Raw genomic sequence first — 6668 nt, 5'->3', positions numbered from 1 at the left:
GTCACAAGACCAAGCTTATGAAGGGAAAAGATTCTTTCTGGACTTCCAATTATCGTTTCGTACAAAGCCAAGTTTTCTTGAAGACTAAGAGAAGTTACTTGATTATGGACAATGCCTCATTGAAAGAACTACATTGTCTAAAGGATAAGACTTTCCTTGTTTTAACCTTCTTTTCTTGAATATTTTCTTTAATTCTGTAGTATGAAAAATATTGATTGATGTCTTTATCTTTCATCTATGTAATGTGTATGTGAAGCCTTTCTGATTCATCTTTTGCCAGTCAATTCTGAATCTGTGAAATGCTTAAGTTGTTGTCACAGAAAAACAACCAATTGTTTTCGCGAAACAATCGATTGTTTCCCTCTGACAACACTACATTAAATTGAATAAATTCTGCTATGCATTATGTCTGTTGCAGATTCTTTCCTCAAGCAGTTATGAGTCAAAGTGCATTTATCATGGGTTTGATTTCATTCATAAGAGTGTTACTTTTGTCATAAATGGAATATATTCCATGATTTTTTGGAAAATTAAGAACCTTTATGACTAGTCAAAGTCTTCTTGTGCTTTCATGTGAAATCTGCCACTGAGTGACGGGCTACTGTGTAGTCTTGGACCAGACTCTCTTTCTTGAAGACCGAAACCCACTAAATGCCAAGGATTGGAACTGTTTTATGTGAATATATAAACTTATATGCAGTTGTTTCTCTTCAAAAAAACAACCCATTGCGACATCTCTTGCTGGTTTTCAAATCTGGCAAAAGTCTCATTCTGTTTTCTGGTTTTTCTCTTTGCCTTCATGGATCCCACATCCCCTTCATCAAAGAGGATCAAAACAAGAGCTTGAAGAATGTCTGCTAAAAGGAAGAACATCAAGAGTAGAGTCAATCCTTGCACCTACACTTTTCATTTGCACATGTCTTGCAAAGGTCTTTGAAAGTCAAGAGTCATCCTAGGCACATGCACAATGGTTGTTCAAAAAGAGAATCTTCAAGAATAAAGAGAGTGAATCTTTTGGGGTTCTCTTTGCTAAAGTATGAACAAATTGCATACTGCTTTTTTCATCTTCTTAAAAGGTGATTACTTGGTTTTGGAAAATATTCTCTTTGCTGTCACAGAAAACAACTAGTTGAAAGTACAAAACAACCAGTTGTTTTGCCTTTGACACCTCTGAATGAAGCTGCTACAATTGCTTATGAATGGGTAAATCTGTTTCTGCTTTTCAAAGCCAGTTGTTGGTCAAATATGCAATATGTATGCCTCAGAATCTGGTCATAAGGGTATATGTTTATTGTTTTGTAGCCAATGAAGATGCCCTTATGCTATTCTACAACAAGAGACTCATGACTATGAAGGAGTCTGTCCATATGGTGTTCGATGAAATCAATTATACAGATCAGGGTTCTACAAAGAATTATGCAGAAGAAGATGAGCAGAACATCATTTTGTAAAAGCTGGAATCCTGTCCAGAAAAACAATTGATTGATTCTGCGAAACAATCGATTGAAATTCTGCAACAGGATAGAAGATTCCTGGATTGATGATAAACATGAAATCTGAATTCATAGCTTTGTGAGATGGTTTTACTACTGCTCAAAATGCTCAAGTTTTGGTCCTTACTGCTACTACTCGTCTTTCAAAACTTGATAAAAGCAATACTTTGATGTCTCCATCAAGCATTTGGAAATGATGTTTCGGATCAAAGGGTGAAGGACTGAAGAAAACATTGACTTTGAATGTATAGTCTTCTTGTGTGAAGATTACACTGGTTCAGATCTCTTTGTCTTATGCAAGAAAGCGACATTTTTCTTTCATTTAGAGAACTGTTGGGTGACGAAAAGAAAGGGGGAGAAATTGTGGTTTCTTGGACTCTATGGTGCTTTAATTTGTTGTGCAAATTTCGTTGTTGTCATAAGCTCTGATACCCTAAAGATTTCTGTTGCAATTTTATATGGTATCAAAGATTTGTTATTGCAATGGTGCTGCTACACACATTGGTTTTTTGGTTTATTCTGTTGCTATTATATGTTGGTTTTCAATGCTGGAAAACACTGATGCAAACAGATTATTCTGTTTTTATCCCTTCTTCCATTCTATTTGTGAAGACAAATAGGGGGAGAATGGTGTGGTTTTATGTGTTGTATTGCTACTGCTACACTCTAGTGTTATCTGGTTTTATCATGGTTTAAATTTTGCTACTGCTATGCTCTTATTCACCATAGTTCTGCTGCACACAATACTATGTTTGGCACTGGTTTTCTGGTTTTCTTTGCAAATGGATTATGCAGAAAACTGTATCTGTGTGTGCCTTAGTATCCTACTAGTATACTTGCTTTGTATATGCATAAATTCTGTTTTGCAGGACCTTTCAAGTTCAAAAACAACAACACAAACAAATCAGGGATTTGTCTTCATCAAATAGGAGGAGATTGTTGAACAAGATGCTTTGATGTCTCCAAATCCAAGTGGAAAGCTTGAAGACCTTATTGTCGTTGTGTGTGTGTGTCTAGTTGTTTGAAACTTGTTAATTCACTCCTTAAGATGATTCAAGTTCATTTGAATCTTTAACCTTTTGAAAAGATGAGTGTGTCTAGTTGTTTGAAACTTGTTAATTCACTCCTTAAGATGATTCAAGTTCATTTGAATCTTTAACCTTTTGAAAAGATGAGTTTTCTAAAAAACTGTTGAAATTTCAACAGGTTGAAATTTCGAAACAACATGTATTTTTACCTTAGTAATTTTTGAAAAGGTTTTGAAAAGCTTGACTTTGCTATCAAGTCAATTCAACCGATTGTTTCGACAAAACACCCGATTGTTTTTGTGAAAATCTTAACAGAATTCTGTTAAGTGGTTTTAATATGTTTTAAATGATCCTAACCACCTTGGTTCTTTTATTAAATGCTTTTGACCACTTAGTTGGTCTATATAAAGGTGGTTTTACGCTCCTAGTCTTAAAGTAAGAAAAAGAGTTTATCAAAAACAGTTTTTCCAAGATTTGAAAAAGCTTTGGATCATTCTTAAGTGTGTGGAATAGGATTGGGTTGTAATTCTGAACTTTAAGCTTTGTAATACACAGGTGTATTTTATTCCCTTCTTCCTTGATTACTGTATTTCTGTATTTGTGTTGCCAAGGAGTGTTGTGTGTTCTTGAGGTGTTCAAGATCAACACTCTTGGTGTGGTTTGCCAAAGGTAGTGTGTTTCTTGAGGGGTTCAAGGTCACTACTTTGGTGTGTGGTGTTTGTAATCTAGTTTTGATTGCATAGTGGATTACCCAGTGATTTATGGGGACTGGATGTAGCTCTTGGTGTAAGAGTGAACCAGTATAAATCTGCTTGTGTGATTCTCTCTTTCCCTGATCTTACATATATCTGTTTTAAGTTGATTTTAATAACTGCTGATAAAAACAACCAGTTGAATCGCAAAAACAACCGGTTGATTTTCTGGAAATCAACTAAAACAACTTTGTGTTTTGCTTTCCATAGTTTCCTTCTCTGTGATTCTTCATTAGCTTTCATTATACCTTTAAAGTTTGCGAAAATCTTTCATAAACAATTCACCCCCCTATTGTTTAAGGCCATAGGAAGAAGTATATAAATTGTCATTGGCCCCAACTCTTAAGTGATGTGTGACTATATTGGCGGTACCACCGATCCTACCTCATTTTCTCACCCAAAGATAACTCATTTCTTAGGAGTAGATGACTCTGAGAGCCATTTAAAGGTGTTCAGGACCTAGATGATCATCTCAAGTGGGTGAGATGCCATCCACTGCATGATGCTCATGGGAACATTCACAGGAACAAACCTTCATTGGTTAAGCGGCATCCTTGATGGACATATAACACCGTTCCAGCAGTTCTCCATAATCTTCAAGGAAAGGTTCTCAGCCAACAAATTCGACCCTTCTTGATTTCCTGACCTTTTCGATGTCAGGAAGAGGGAGGGTGAATCCTTGAAAGACTATTTAAATCACTATTGTGCCTTTTCAGTAAGACTTTCAACACCAAATGAGGAGAAGGTCGTTTCCGCATTTGTAAAGGGGATGTCAGCAAGCCCTTTTAGCGGCTCGCTCATTTGAAACTGATTCGAGTCGATGGTTGATGTCAGGGAAAGGGCAGTCGCCCACATAGAGGTAGAGGAGGCCATAATAGTGAAAAATGACAACTCATAACTCAAACAAAGAAGATACAAGGAAAATGGATGAGAACACTGTTCGAGGAACACCAAAACATCTACGGTTCGACCAAAGGTACGTCCCTTATGTAGCAAAAAAGGACGACATAAAAGGGCGAGCAGATGATGATTATACGCCTCATACAAATCACTCATCTCCAAATAGGTTATTGTAAAGAAGTCACGCTTCCCAAAAACCACAGACCGAATACTTGGTGGGAAAAAAGACGATTGGTGCGAATTCCATCACGCCCGGGGTCACAACACCGAGCAATGCCTCACTTAATCCTACCAGCTTACGAAGTTGGTAAAATAAGGATGTTTTACTAGATATCTTGATAACAAGCAGGAAAAAAAGAAAAGAAAGGAAGAATCGCGAAGGAGACGAACCACGAGGCACCCATTCTAGGAGATTTCAACACAATTGCAGGAGGATTCTCCGGATGAGGGACCTCGACATCTATTCAAAAACATTACACCCGATTTGTGATGACCTTAGAGACCAAAAAACCTGAGCCAAGCCAGGCCAGGTCCCCCCCTCTATTTCGCAACGTCGAATTCTGATGACGTTTTCCCTCACGAAGATGATCCTATACTCATATCAGTCATTCCTATTAGCCGCAATGTAGATAGAGTCCTTGTGGATCAGGGAAGTTTGGCCGACATGATGTTTTGGGAGACGTTTTTGGGATTACAAATCCCTCCGGATTAGCTAAGACCTTATGAAGGTTTCCTGATGGGGTTCACGATGGATCGAATGGAAGTTTGAGGGTACACCGAGCTCTGAACCACCTTCTCAGATGAAAGTGCGGCAACGACCATCACGGTAAAGTATATAGTAGTTAATACACTCTCTGCTTATAATTTGCTTTTGGGACGACCATCCTTGAACAAGTTAGGAGCGATACCCTCCTCGTATCACATGAAAGTAAAATTGCCTTTGCCAGAAGGGAAAGTCATCACCATGAAACTAGATCATAATATAGCCCACAAGTGCTATGAAAATAACCTGAGGAGTAGAAGAGACATGTATATGATATCCACTCACCGTGAAGAGCTCTACATAAAGATAAACCTCGTCCCTCATGACGAGAGGCGACTTGGGCTTGCAAGGGAAGTTTGAGAGATAGAAATTAACGAAAAAAATATTCAAGCTCGAGCCTTCGTTACATAAAGAGTTGAGGAAAAAACCGCAGAAGTCATTTCGAAAAACATGAGTGTTTTCGCCTGATTGTCAGCCGACATGCTTGGGATTGATCTAAATTTTTTGTGTCACCATCTCACCATAAATGAGAAGGTCAAGCCCTTCATTCGAAGGAGAAGAAAATTCAATGAGGAGAAGTGTCTCGTCATCCGATAAGAGACTCAAATTCTTCTTATAGCTGGTGTCATCGGGGAAATCCAATATCTCAAGTGGTTGGCCAACGTCATCATGGTGAAATAAGCAAGTGGTTGTCCCAAGGATCCCTACCTCTTGCCGAACATAGACACGTTGGTAGACAATGCCTCGGGATATGGCCTACTGAGTTTTTTGGACGCCTTCTCGGGATACAACCAAATTTGGATGCATCCAAAGGACGAAAGTAAAACAACTTTCATGACTGAAGCAACCATTTACTGCTACAAGGTCATGTCTTTCAGGTTAAAAAATGTTGAGGCAACCTACCAGAGACTCAGCAACCTACCAGAGACTCATGGACTGAATTCTACTACCAATGCTCGGACAGAATGTTCAAGCATATGTGGACGACATGGTGGTAACTTCAGTGAAGGAAAATGAGCATACATCAGACTTAGAAGAGAAGAGTTGTTTGCCACTATAGGGGCACATAATTTAAAGCTTAATCCCGAAAAATGTATCTTCGGAGTACAGGAAGAGATGTTTTTCGGTTTCCTACTAACTAAAAGGGGAATTGAGGAAAATCCCGACAAATGTGCAGCTATTATGGAGATGAGAAGCCCAGCCAACATAAAAGAAGTGCAAAGGTTGACCGAGCACACAGTCGCCCTCTCTCGTTTCCTATCTGCCAGTGGCAACAAAGTGGTACCTGAATTTTCAATGCCTAAAAAAGAATGATCGTTTCATATGGACCGATGAATGTGAAGAAGCTTTTACCAAATCAAAAGAATACTTTCCTAAACCGCCAATACTTAGCAAGCCTACCCTAATACTTACTCTACGATTTTACTTCTCAATCACCGACCTAGCTATAAGCTCGGTTATTTTTCAAGAAGAAGGAAAAGCTTAGAGGCCAGTATACTTCACTAGTAAGGTATTACAAGTTGTGGAAATTCGTTACCAAGCTATTGAAAAAGCGACTTTCGTAGTGGTTTTTACAGCTCGGTGGCTGCGACACTATTTCCAGAGTTTCATAGTGATAGTAATGACAGACCTCCCTATACGAAAGGTCCTCCAGAAACCTGATATTGCAGGAAGAATGGTTTGTTTGGCCATAGAACTATCAAAGTTTGATATACATTACGAACCGCGTGGG

Source organism: Phaseolus vulgaris, chromosome 2 (assembly GCF_000499845.2).
Source record: "Phaseolus vulgaris cultivar G19833 chromosome 2, P. vulgaris v2.0, whole genome shotgun sequence".
Taxonomy (NCBI): Eukaryota; Viridiplantae; Streptophyta; class Magnoliopsida; order Fabales; family Fabaceae; genus Phaseolus; species Phaseolus vulgaris.
Note: the sequence above shows the minus strand (reverse complement) of the source record.